At 46.9% G+C, this 14,310-nt stretch overlaps 1 protein-coding gene across 5 annotated transcripts in view; it reads right to left on the bottom strand.

Annotated features, from left to right (window-relative positions):
* Positions 1–14,310, bottom strand: part of gdpd5b (glycerophosphodiester phosphodiesterase domain containing 5b) — a 203,535-nt gene that overhangs the window by 146,196 nt on the left and 43,029 nt on the right. Inside the window, exon 2 of one of the 5 annotated variants that reach the window (XM_048533552.2) lies at positions 3,534–3,766. The exons of the other annotated variants lie outside the window; for them this stretch is intronic. The gene's annotated coding sequence lies outside the window, so the exon portion shown is untranslated. The remainder of the gene's footprint in view (positions 1–3,533; positions 3,767–14,310) is intronic. 5 annotated transcript variants of the gene reach the window in all.

Genomic DNA, 14,310 nt, shown 5'->3' with positions numbered 1-14,310 from the left:
TGCAAACAGATTGGAGCCTGGGGATATGGGAAGGGAGATTTGAACAAAGGACAAAGAAAAAGCACAATACTGACCAGGAACAGGCCCTTTAGCCCCCCAAGCCTGCAGGGAGGCAGTTTTAGAATGGAGGGCAAACTGTCTTCACTTGCAGGATGCGAATCCATCTATTCCCTTCCTATTCATTCATTCGCTCAGGTGCTTTTTGAATGCTGCGATTGTGTCAGCCGACCTCCTCTGGCAGTACGTTGCAGTCACTCAGCACCCTTTGTTTAAAAAAAAACTTAGCCACCTTGAACCTGTGTCCCCTAGTAATTGGCCCCTCCTCCCTGGGAAAAAGCCTCATACTTTCCACTCTGTCCATGCCATTCACAACATGATAAATTTTTAATCAGGTTGCCTCGCAACCTCCTGCATTCCAGAGAAAACAAACCCAGTCTAGCTGAGATAGCAGAAACTGCCGATGCTGGAGAATCTAAGATAACAAGGTGTAGAGCTGGATGAACACAGCAGGTCAAGCAGCATCAGAGGAGCAGGCAGGCTGACGTCTCGGGCCGAGAATTGTCTGAGGACTCTCGGCCCAAAACATCAGCTTTCCTGCTCCTCTGATGGTGCTTGGCCAGCTCCGCACCTTGTTATCCTAGTCTAACTGACCTTTCTTCACAGCTAAAATCCCACATGCCAGGCAACATCCTGTTAAACCTTGTCTGTCACTCTCCAAACATCCACGTCCTTCTGGTAATGTGGTAACCAGAACTGTATGCAACATTCCCAGTGTGGTGTAACTGAAATTCTGTAAAGCTGTAGCTTAACTTGTTTATCTGTGTACTCAATGCCCCTTCCAATGAACCCAACACCTGAAGGAAGACTAAGACTCTGAAAACTTGTGTTTACAAATAAACCTTTTGGACTATAACTTAGTGACCCAATGACAGTGAAGGAATGGTGGTATATTTCTGTCTTAGGATGGTGAGTGGCTTGGAAGGGAATCTGCTGGGGGAGGTGTTCCCATATATCATTTGCCCTTGTCCTTCTAGATGGAAGTGGTTGTGGGTTTGGAAGGTGCTGTCTGAGGATCTTTGGTGAATTTCTGCAGTGCATCTTGTGGGTGGTACACTGACTTCTGACCGTGTCCACCCCAGTCCAACACCGGTATTTCCACATCATGCCTTCCAGTGAAGCCTTTTATTTTAACTACCTGTGCTGCCACCTTCAAATGATCTGTGGGACTTGCGTACCCAGATCCCTCTGTGCATCAATACTCCTCAGGGTTCTGGCATTCGCTGTACAGCTTGTACCTGAAATTGACCTTCCAAAATGCAGCACCTCACATTTGTCTACCCACGCCTCCAACTGATCTATATCCTACTGTATGCTCCAGCAATCCGCTTGATTATTTGGCCAGTAACAAGTAGCTAACTGGTGGGTGCAGTTGTGACCAGTGGCCTCGTACCTGCTAACAATGATGCGATTGGCTCCCAGTTTATGGGTGTGAATGCCTAGTTTAACAGACAACCATGTAACCCAATCCATTGTCAGATAGGTGCAGCCCTGAAAACAGTCCTGTAGCTTGGCACCATCCAGGACAAAGCAGCCGCTTGACTGGCACCACATCGACAAACATTCGCTCCCTCCATCACCGACGCTCAGTAGCAGCAGTGTGTACCACCCACAAGATGCACTGCAGAAATTCAACAAAGATCCTCAGACAGCACCTTCCAAACCAACAATCACTTCCATCTAGAAGGACAAGGGCAAATGATATATGGGAACACCACCCCCAGCAGATTCCCTTCCAAGCCACTCACCATCCTAAGACAGAAATATACCACCATTCCTTCACTGTCACTGGGTCAAAATCCGGGAAATCCCACTCTAAGGGCTCTGTAGATCTACCTACAACACACAGACTGCACTAGTTCAACGCTGCAGCACACCCCCAACTTCTCAAGGGACAACTAGAGATGGGTGATAAATGCCAGACCAGCCAGCAACAGCCTACACAACCCCCATGGGGGAGTTTCTTTAAAAAGAGCTGTTTGTGACATTGAATTTCGCGTTGTCACCATGCTCGAGGCAGAGATGCTTACTTGAAATTCTTCACTTTGAGCATATCATTTGTAGACTGTGTCATGTGTTCTCTGCACCTACCCTGAGGCAATCCTCAATGTCACCTTCAAGTTGCTTCCTCAGGTCAAACCTGGCCTCGAATTAGACAATGACCATCATTCTGAGAGAGCCCATTTGACCAACCACACCCATGCCAGCTCTCTGCATGGCCAACCCAATTCAAGACAGACACACACACACACACACACACACACACACACACACACACACACACACACACACACACACACACACACACACACAGTTACAATAGACAATAGGTGCAGGAGTACGCCGGTCGGCCCTTCAAGCCAGCACCACCAGCCATTTCTATGATCTTGAAATCTTTGTTAGATAACTTCCAATTCCCTTTCATAAACCAGAATACAATCTGCTTTTTTTTAAAGAAAGCAATAGTCCCAAAATTTAAGATAAAGTGTGGAGGTGGATGAACACAGCAGGCCAAGCAGCATCTCAGGAGCACAAAAGCTGATGAAAGGTCTAGGCCCGAAACGTCAGCTTTTGTGCTCCTGAGATGCTGCTTGGCCTGCTGTGTCCATCCAGCTCCACACTTTGTTATCTTGGATTCTACAACATCTGCAGTTCCCATTATCACTGATACAATCCCGAAATTTAAAACATGTTGCAAGTTACGATCTGCTAAAAGTAACTCTTGAGGGATCCGCGTCTGTGTGAAGCTAACCGTTTACCATCTCACTATCACAGTGGCTAATAGCAGGATTTTCTCTTCACTGATTGAAGAATGTGGAACTTTGTCACATTTCGCCAAAACAATCTTGTTGTTTGCAAAGATGGGAAACAATGGAGTTTGACAGACTCCTTAATAATCCAAAACCTGCCAAAATTCCATGACACCTACACTTCATTCACTGACAGCTTCAAAACTGCAGTTTGCAAATATAAGATAACAAGGTATAGAGCTGGATGAACACAGCAGGCCAAGCAGCATTAGTGGAGCAGGAAAGCTGAAGAGTTTTCTGAAGATAGGTCCAGACCCAAAAATGTCAGCTTTCCTGTCCCTCTGATGCTGCTTGGCCTGCTGTGGTCATCCAGCTCTATACCTTGTTATCTCAGGTTCTCCAGCATCTGCAGTTCCTACCATCACCAAAACAATTTGCAAATATATCATGGACCAGGCAGCATCCCCTGGTGAGGGAGGTGGTGGAGGATATCTAGGCAAGCAGCATGCAACGATAGCACCAAACACACAAACACCAGGCATTTCAAACACTGACCACTTGGTTGCCGAATGGTATTCTTTGGGTGAAACTATCCAAACGGACTGGCACTCCGAGATATTTCCTTCATATTCACTTCAGCAAAATCCCCATTCCTTACAGTGTCGCAGTAACATTCTCTCTTCATCCACCCTACACCAAGGACAACATCCCCAGCTTCAGCCCCACCTGTACAGAGCACCCCAGCTCTTGTAACTTCGCTTGTTTCAGTTTTCTCCTTGGACAGCTCCTCATCTTCTTCATAGCCCTCCCACAGCCAAGCGGCCAGTGTTTGAAATACCATTCAAGGGCAAACCAGAACTGGCACCAAGTGGAGAGCTGGTGATGCTCACTGGTCTTGGTATTTCAGGGCTGGGTTCTTGCCTGCCCCTCTTCCACAACTACCTCAGAACCTGGGCATCCTTTGGAGAGAGCACATAAACAGCTGTAAGTTGGAGACTAAGCCACAGCAGACCCACAAACTATTCAGACTAAAAAGGTGAGCACAACAGGAGAATACAGCGGATCATCTGCCCCTCCAACTTTGATGGAGTTTTTTTCCCTTTTCTTTGTAAAACACATTGTTTTAATTCTGTCCCTGGTGGAAACTGCTGGTTATTTGTTTTTTTTAAAAATTTATTCTGGGGATGAGGGTGTCACCGGTCAGGCAGTATTTAGTGCCCCATCCCTAATTGCCTTCAGGGCAGTTCAGAGTCAACCACATTGCTGTGCGTCTGGAGTCACATGAAGGCCAGACCAGGTAAGGATGGCAATTTCCTTCCCTCAAGGACATTGGTGAACCAAATGAGTTTTCCCCAACAATTGACAATGGATTCATGGTCATCAGTAGATTCTTAATTTCAGATATTTATTGAATTCAAATTCCACCATCTGCCCTGGCAGGATTCAAACCCGGGTCCCGGGAACATTATCTGGGTCTCTGGATTAACAGTCCAGCGATAATACCACTAGGCCACTGCCTCCCATTTGATTTAATTTGGTAATTAGATGGTTGATTTGTAAAATGAAACAAGAGGCTGGGTCCGACAGAGACAGAGACGGCCTGAGGTGTTTCATCTTCTTCATCAGCACTGTGAATTGAGTATTACCTGGGGAGTTGGTTTCTGGCCTGGGGCAGGGTCTCCAGAATAAAGCTAGAAACTATGGTGTGTGTTGGACTACAGGGTTATGTTGTCGATCTGACCAATCTCAATGTTGTTTCTTGCCCAATTTGATACATTGTGATTGCCCATCTCTGTAACATCCTTGCCACACTCTGACATCTCTCTGCTCTCATTCTAACCTTGTCAGCATCCCAGAGATTTAATCACTTACCCAAAATTAAACAAAAGCGTGGGAACTGCTGGATGCCTGAAATTGCTGAAGTCGTTTCGGATCCAGACAGACCCTTCTTTGGAAGAGGGGCTAACACTGCTTTCTCTCCCAAGGAAGCTACCAGACCCGCTGAGTTTCTCCTGCTATTTCAATTTTTCATCACTTCACTTTTGGTTGGCAGACATGCCATAGGTCACCTGGGACCTGAGCTCTGCAATTCCCTCCCTAACTCTCACTTTAAACAGCGCTTCCTGATTAATCATTCTCCAAACGAGCTTCTGCTTATGTGTTGGACCACGTACGTAGGCCATTCGGCCCCTCGAGCCTGCAATGCCATTCAATAAGGTCACTGTTGTTCCAATACTCGACCTTCCTGCCAAGACCCTCTATGCCCTTTCTGAATCTAGCTCAGCCTTAAATATAAACAAGGACTCTTCCCCCACAGGCAAAGGCTCTCAACCCTTAGAAGAAATTCCTCCTCATCTTAGTCTTAAATTGGCATCCCTTCATTCTGAAACTGTGCCTCCTGGTTCCAGAGACTCTCCCACAATGGGGAACATCCTCTCAGCGTTTACCCTGTCAAGCCCATTAAGAAGCCTATATGTTTCTATGAAATCACCTCTCATTCTTCTAAGTCCCAGTCAGTAGCATCCCAGCACCTTGTACAATTGAAGGAAAAGTTTCTTACTCTTGTACTCCGATCCCCTGGAGGTAAGGACCGACATTCCCATTAGTATTTTAAAAAAAAAAGAGATCTCTGGATGCTGAAAATCAGAAGTGAAAAAAACAGAAGTCGCTGAAAAAACCCTCCGCAAGTGTGGCAGTAAGTTTAGAAGAAAGGCCACCAGATCAGAAACATGAACTCTGCTCTCTCTCTAAAGATGTTGCCATAGCAGATGTTTTTCTCCCCCCAGTAATTTCGGTTTCTGATTTCATTAGCTTTGCTGATTCTCAATCAAAACATCTAACTCTGTTGGTTGTCAATGCTACTTCATTCCAACGAAGCACTGAGGATGCTGTGTCACATCAGAGGCTGCTCAATAAATACGAGTTGCTGTTTACGCTCATTAGGTCACGTTTTATGAAGGTTTCCAAGGTAGAAGTATGTTTAAGTTCCTCTCTAGCAACATGACTGTCTTGCAGCAGAAAGATATATTCTAGAGATCGTGTGGGGAGTACATGACATTCATAAAGACTGATTTGGATGGAACTATATCCTGTCATAAATTAAGAAGAGCTTAAATCTTTCCGAACGCTACGGTCGATGAGCAACCAGCAGTTAAAATATGAAGCAGCGTCCTGAGGCAGTTGCAGAGGCCCAAAGGAAAACCGCATTGCAATAGTCTAATAGAAAACATAACTGGTCTAATTATTAAGTTTGTTGACAACACAAAGACTGACGAAGCTGCATATGGGGAGGAGGATTATCACAGGATACAGCAGGATATAGATCTGCTGGACGCATGGGCAGAAAAATGGCAGATTAAGTTAAATCTGGACAAAATGTGAGCTCATGCGTTTTGGAAGGGGAGGTACAGGTAGAAGTTATACAACAAATGGCAAAACCCTTACAAGTATTGATATGCAGAAGGATCTGGGTGTACAGGTTCTACAGATCACTGAAGGTGGCAGCACAGGTAGATAAGGTTTTAAAAAAAATGCCTATGGGATGCTTGCCTTCATTGGAGGGGGCACTGAGTACAAGGATACGCAAGTTTTGCTGAAGCTTTATAGAACTTTAGTTAGGCCACACTTGGAATATTGTGTACAGTTCTGGTCTCTACGCTACCAGAAGATTGTGGGTGCTTTGGAGAGGGTACAGAAAAGGTTTACGATGATTCTGCGTGGTATGGGGGATTTTAGCTCTGAACAAAAGTTGGATAGACTGGGCTTCTTCTCACTGAATGCAGGAAGAAGAGGGGTGACCTAATACAAGTTTAAGATTGTGAACAGCATGTTTAGAATGGAAAGTACGAGGCTTTTCCCCCCAGGGTGGACGGGTCAATTACTAGAGGATACAGGCTCAAGGTGCAAGAAGACGGGTTTTTCACACAAAGGGTGGTGAGTGCCTCGAACACACTGCCAGAGAAGGTGGTGGAAGCCGACACATTAGCAGCATTCAAGAAGCACTTGGATGGATATATAAACAGCAAGGACAGCGCGGGATACGGATCCTGTAGGTGAAAACAGTTTGAGTATGGATGGGCAAAACGTGCCCGTGCAGCCTTGGAGGGCTGAAGGGCCTGTTCCTGTGTTGTATTGTTCTTTCTTCTTTGAAGGGTGTCAAGAGTTGACAAAAAGCGGGCATGAGAAAGCACAGACGAGAGACCCGGAGGGTGGTCACGTTTACACATTCCATTCGGAGAAGTGTTACCTCAAAGGCAGGCTCGGTTCAAGTCTCATTCTGAAAGTTTAAGCACACATGTTCAAGGTTCAAACCGAGAGGAGAAAGATTTTAAGGACAGGAGGGACAACTGTTTCAAATAGAGGGTGGTGCGTGCACAGAAGGAGCTGCCAGAGGAAGTGGAGGAGGCTGGTACAATGACAACATTCAAAAGGCATCTGGATGGGTACATGAACAGGAAGAGTTTAGAGGGATATGGGCCAAATGGGACTAAATTAATTTAGGATATCTGGTCAGCATGGACAAGTTGGGCCAAAGGGTCTGTTTTTGTGCTATATGACTCTGACTTTATGACCGTAGGTGCTCAGAACAGCACTGCATCTGTTAGTGTTCCCAATGTTCCAGCAGAATATTAAACAGAGGGTGTTAACCGACCATTCAGATGGACGCAGAAAATTCAGGGATCGCCTCTAATGAGCAGGGGAGGGTTCCTATCTGTCTTAATCAACTCTTCTGCTTAAGCCTACATCCCCTTAGTTTAGTGGATCATTATTTCAGTTGTCCACTGGGGCTTTAGTGCACAAATTAGTCAATGGTTACACTACCCTTGTACATAATTTGGCTGTAAAAGCACTTTGGAAGCTGGAGAGGTGCTACATAAATGCAAGCTCGTTCTTTGCTCCAAAACCTGCATAAAAAAGGGCATGAATAATTCAGTTGGTTGGAAGACAGTTTAACAAGAATGGACCAGAGAAGAGGAGGGGTGACGACGAATATTTGAGCGATCCTAAGAACAATTTTTTTTGAAAAACGGTCAGGGGAAAAAATTAAAACTCGAGCTGAATATTGGTTCCTGCAGAATCGCAGCACACAGTAATGCATTCAGAGAAGACTCTTAAAACACAATAGCTGTGCAGTACCAGCGAGAGTTATCAGCAATTTCACTGCTCATCACAAAAAGCCACTCATTGAGCACTGCACTGATGCCTGCAGGCAATAGTGACCTGGTAGTCCTTTCTCTTGACATTCCAGGACATCAGAGAGAAGAAACTAAGACGGATTGAGACAATGTTCTTGGCTGGCACCCTCTCTGACCCTGGGGAGCCTAAGGCGACGAAGAGGAAGCTCGACGAGTGCCCAGAGCAACGGCTCGGTACGTAAAGGACAGACCAGCAATCTGAGGGAGGGGGCAGGGTGCCGGTGTCGGACTGGGGAGGACAGACTCAGAAGTCACAACTCCCAGTTATAGCCTAACAGGTTTTTAATTGAAAACACAAGCTTTTGGAGTTCTGCTCCTTGGTCGGGTGTAGTGACTCTGGACAGTGAGGAAATGGTTTATGAAAAGCATGCTCACTGGCCTCAGTCCCTCCATCCGTTCCCATTCCCCTCCCCTGCATGCAGCCAGGCACAGAGACTGGAATATGCTCTGGGTCCAGCTGTCACACTGGGGTCTGATACTCTCTCAAAGCAGCAACGAAGGAGTGCTGCACTATCGCAAGTGCCACATTTTGTATGAAATATGACCACCATGCACTCAGAAACAGAACAGAGGAGCAAGAGTAGGCCATTCAGCCCTTTGAGCCCGCTCCATGACTCAATAGGATCAGCACCCAACTCAGTGCCCCAGTCCCACTTTCTCCCCATTCCCTCGGATCTGTACACCCTCAAGAATTATATCGAGCTCATTCTTAAACACAATGTTTTGGCCTCAATCGCTTTCTGTGGCAGAGAATTCTGCAGGCTCCCCACTCCGAGTGAAGGCATTTCTCCTCAGCTCAGTCCTCAATGGCCCACACCATTTCCTTAGGCTGTGACACCCCCACCCCCCCACCCAGGTTCTGGACTCCCTGGTCATTGGGAGCCTCAGAGATGTAAAGGGTATGCTGAATACTGTGAACAGTGAAGATTCAGGTCACATTCGTATCATCGTTTCTTACATCAAATACCACCATAAAACGGAATGCCCAGCCAGCACTGGTGTAATCCCGGAGATAATGGGAACTGCAGACGCTGGAGAATCCGAGATAACAAAGTGTGGAGCTGGATGAACACAGCAGGCCAAGCAGCGTCTCAGGAGCACAAAAGCTGACGTTTCAGGCCATCTCGGCCCGAAAAGTCAGCTTTTGTGCTCCTCGGATGCTGCTTGGCCTGCTGTGTTCATCCAGCTCCACACTTTGTAACTGGTATAACCCCATCCAGGATTAGGACATAGAATATAGAAAAGTACAGCACAGTACAGGCCCTTTGGCTCAGGATGTTGTGCCGTGGAATAATCCTAATGAAAAAATAAAATAGCCTAACCTACATTCCCCTCAATTCACTGCTGTCCATGCGCATGTCCAGCAGTCGCTTATATGTCACTAATGACTCCAGCTATTGTGACTCCTGGTCATGGACTGATGAAGATCTTGGAGATCCAGGGGAATTTCTAGTCGCCTGTTCATCTCCTCTCAAAGACAATGGAATTTCCCCAATCCATAGGCGGTGTTTTCTCTGGGTAACCTTCCATTTTCTTCCATCTCCTGGAGATCTCCTTCCATTCTGATGGGGACTGAGTCACTGGTTTCTCCTTGGGATCACTGGTGATGCCTCCCAACCACGTCACCAAAACATGGTGAGTACATTTGGAACAGGCCTTTAACACTGCATATTGTCAGCATATTTGGTTGAGAATTCAGATTTCAGGCTCCGCAGTGTTTTGTTCCAGTAACTTAACACTGCCTCTCTCAAACTACTGTCTTGTCACACCAACCACACCCACCTCTCATGCTGCCCCTGCCAACCTTCCCCATTCTAAACATTCCTCTCTAAACCCTCCACCTGCTGCTTTCCCAGGATTTGAGTGTCAAGAGTTGGGATGGCTTGCTGCAGTTATACAGTGCCTTGGTGATGCCACACACCTGGGAGTATCGTATGCACTTTTGGCTCTTCTAGTCTGTGGAAGGACATTCTTCATACTGAATGAGTCTCGCAAAAGGTTCACCAGACTGATTCCTGGGAAGGCAGGGCTGATATACGAGGGAAAAAAAAACAGATCAATTAGGCTTGTACTCACTGGAATTTGGATGAATTGGAGAGTTGGGAGTGGGGTAAGTCTCAGAAACAAAATCCGGATGGGACTGTTCAGGCTAGATGCACAGAGAATGCCCCCGATGTTGGGAGAGTACAGAACTAGGTATCACAGTCGAAGAATAATGGGTAAGCCATATAGCACTGAGATGTGGAAGAATTCCTTCAGTTGAGAACCTGCGGAATTCTCTCCCACAGGAAGCTGTTGGGAATAGTTTGTCTGGATATATCCAGAGGGACATGGCCCTTCTGGCTAAAGGGATCAAGGGGGAATGCAGAGAAAGAAAGAATAGGGATACTATAATTGCAGGATAAGCCATGATCCAATCAAATGGTGGTGCTGGCTCGAGGGGCCAAATGGCCTACTCCTGCACCTATTTTTTATGTTTCCCTTGCTCCTTCCACTCCTCCCGGGCCTCCTTCCTTCCTTCCTCTCTCCACCCCTTCACCACCCCAACCCACCATCTCAAGCGCCCCGACTCTGACTGCCTCTGTCGGGGTTGACAGTGGGAGTGAGCAGGAAGCAATTGTTTTGGTGGTTTCATTCATTCCAAAACTTCAGGAGTCACCCACTGTGCGGATCAAGATCACAGGCAGCTTGCTATCTAATTATAGACCTGCCTTCTGGCCACGTTGCCACAACAGCTTGGGTACCAGTGGGTGGGCTTCAAGATGGTGACAAATTTCCTTTACAGCAGCTTCAGGCAGGCTGGGAGAGGATACTATCCCCTGTGGTCATGCTCCCTCCAGAGCAACTGAGCCAACTCATCATTTATTAAACAGCAATCCGGAACTTCCAAGGTTGCATCCTCTGAGTGGCCCTTGTCGTGTTTTTTTTAAACAAAAAAAAACACAAAAGGAGAACTGCAAGGTCAAAATAAGACATCAGTTATCCATAAAACAGAGGCATGGCAGCTGATGTTAACCTGCAAAGTTCACCCAGTGTATTACCAAGGCAGGATGTGTCGGGTCCCCATTCCACTGGGGAATTGGAGCACAGCAGGACTCTCAAGGAAGAAGAGTTCCTATTGCAGCCCGTTGACTCCTATCCCAGCATTCTAATGAAGAATTGGTGTTGTGGTGATGTCTAAAATTAGGTCACCGTGGGAGCCAGCAGGAGGAACAATCATAGAATCCCTACTGGGTAGAAGCAGTCCATGCAGCCCATCAAGCGCACTCCGAGCCCCCTGACGAGCGACCCACCCAGATACACCTCCCTACACTATCCCTGTGAACCTGCATTGCCCTTGGCTAACCCACCCAGCCTGTACACTATGGGGCAATTTAGCCTGGCCAATCCATTCCCACCTGCACATCCTCAGGTTATGGAGGGAACCGGAACACCCAGAGGAAACCCACGCAAACACGGGGAGAACGTCTGCGTGGAGGCTGCACAGTCATCTGAGGCCGAATTGAACCTGGGTCCTGAGTGCTGTGAAACAGCAGTGTCAACCACTATGTCACCGTGCCACCAGTGGAAGAGAGGGGTGCTAGCAGCCTCCATTTCTTTGCTTACTTCTTCCCAGGATGTGAGCATCACCGGTTGGGCACAATATTTATTGCCCACCCCTCATCATCCTGTAACAGGTGATGATGAGCTGCTTTCTTGAATCACATCAATCCATGGACTGTGAGTCTACGCTTTACACGATTATGCTCCAGAATTCAAACTCTCTGCCTTGAATTCAGTCTGGTGATGGGATTTGTTTCGCCACTTCGCCTGTATCCCACACCACCCACCAAACTGGCCACATCTCCACACACAGGGAATCGGATTCTCCTTCTCTCCCAAGTTCATTCATTTCAAACTGCCCCTTCAATAATCACCCCCAAGCTGCCTATCTGAAGGTACAATATCATCACACTTTTTGTTCTTACGTGTGCAGCAGCTCTCCTTTCTCCTCTCCCTCACCCAGGGCGAAGACAGCACAGGGTTAAATATTGAGTACACTCGTTCAAATCAAACAATCCCAGGACAGGGACAGCACGGGGTCAGAGAGTGAATACAGCTCCCTCTGCACGGTCCCTCAACACTGCCAGGGCAGGTTCAGTTTGCAGATGGCTACAAAAGATAAAGAACAGCTCACTTATCCTGTGTCCTTCACTGGGATGTGAGCTGGGGTTGTGCGAGGATGGGATTGAATGATTTGTAGACACACATGAGTAGCCTCACTGTGTAGAGTGGGTGAGCAAGACAGGCTAGTATGGAAAGGGTCAAAGCGAGTGGTGAGATGGAATAAAAACAATGTAGTTGCAATAGAGTAGGACAGAAAAGAATACAAGGTGTCAAATGTGATTAAGCTAAAATAAGTCATGATAGAAATGTGAAGCATCACTGGCAAATCCAGCATTTATTGCTCAGTGGACCTCTGGATCTGGAGTCATATGTAGTCCAGACCAGGTAGGGTTGGCAGATTTCCTTCCCTTAAGGACAGGAGTGAAACAGGTGGGGCTTAACAACAATTAGACTGGTTTGGTTTTAAGACCCCAGACTTTTTGAAATTCCGTTCAAAATTTCACAGCCTGGGATTCGAACTCATACCCCCATTGCATTAGCCTGGGATGCTGGATGACTTATCCTGTCGTCATTAACTGGTAATAACATTACGACAGTATTGTTATAACTAGTCACCTTGTAGTGCTCATCTCCTTGCATCAGTCAGAGGGAGCGAGGAAAGATAAAAATTGATCAATGAAACATAAAGGAATTAAGGCTTTTTTAAAAAATCTGCCCAATAGAACCATAGAAGCCCACTCAGCCCTTCAAGCCTGCTGCACCATTCTTCATGATCATGGCAGATCATCCAACTCAATAGCCTAATCCTGCCTTCTCCCCAAAACCTTTGATCCCATTCAGCCCAGGTGCTCTATCATCTAGTTGCCTCTTGAATACATTCAATGTTTTGGCATCAACTACTTCCTGTGGTAATGAATTCCATAGGCTCACCACTCTTTGGGTGAAGAATCGTCCCTTCATCTCTGTCCTAAATAGTCTACTCAGAATCCTCAGACTGTGACCCCTGGTTCTGGACACACCCACCACTGGGAACATCCTCCCTGCATCTACCTTGTCCAGTCCTGTTTGAATTTTCTAAGTCTCTACGAGATCCCTCCTCATTCGTCTGAGCTCCAGCAAAAACAATCACAACCTAGTCAATCTCTTGTCATACGTCAGTCCCGCCAGCCCTGGAATCAGCCTGGTAAACCTTCGCTGCACTCCCTCGAGAGCAAGAGCATCCTTCCTCAGAAAAGGAGGCCAAAACTGTTCACAATCTACCAGGTGTGGTCTCACTAAAGGCCCTGTTTAACTGCAACAACACATTCCTGCTCCTGTACTCAAAACCTCATGCAATGAAGGCCAACATAGCATTCACCTTCTTTACCACCTGCATGCTTACCTTCAGCAACTGGTACACAACGACACCCAGGTCCTGCTGCACACTCCCCTCTCCCAATTTACAGCCATTCAGGTAGTATCTGCCTTCTCGTTTTGGCTTCCAAAGTGAATAACCTCACATCTATCCAAATTTATACTGCATTTGCCATTGATTCGCCCACTCACCCAAACATTCAATATCATGCTGAAGGATCTCCGCATCCTCGTCACAGTTCACCCCACCCCCCTACCCAACTAGGTATCATCTGCAAACCTGGAGGGGTTGTAAAACAGAACAAAACTATATACCTTTCTAGGTTCTGGGAATGACTCCAAAATGATTGTCAGAACTCCAAGGCCCTTGACCAATGAGATCCGATGTGCTAGAGGCTTGTGAGAACAGACCAGAATCTCAGAGGAATCACAGTGCCAGCAGAGCTTTGATCTGAAGTACAGGCGTTGGGACACTCCTGTTAGGATTAAGTTGGTCGGTTTTCTGCTGTGGAAGGTTTGCTTCGCAAAGTGGAAAGCGTCACTCACTGCCTTCCTCCAGGAGCGGCCTTCATTAGGAAAGCCCCATGACCAAGTGCAAGAACATCAGATTGCGGTGTGCACTAAAAGCAGGACACGTCCAAAGCAGCCAGCCACTGCTCTCAGAGCAGGTTTCTGGCTCACTGCTGGTATGTTGGAGTTACAGGTTAGGCTAATCGGAGACCAGCAATTACTCCTTGTAATGGCCCACTCCAATCCTGGCAAACTGCTTCTACCAGAGACTGGCATTCCAGAGAGCCAGGTATCACATTGCCCAGCTCTGGAATCGCTGCGGCAGGGGCCTGTGTGCA

The sequence above is a fragment of the Stegostoma tigrinum genome, chromosome 6 (genome assembly GCF_030684315.1).
Source record: "Stegostoma tigrinum isolate sSteTig4 chromosome 6, sSteTig4.hap1, whole genome shotgun sequence".
Lineage (NCBI taxonomy): Eukaryota > Metazoa > Chordata > Chondrichthyes > Orectolobiformes > Stegostomatidae > Stegostoma > Stegostoma tigrinum.
This window is presented reverse-complemented; position numbering and strand designations above follow the sequence as displayed.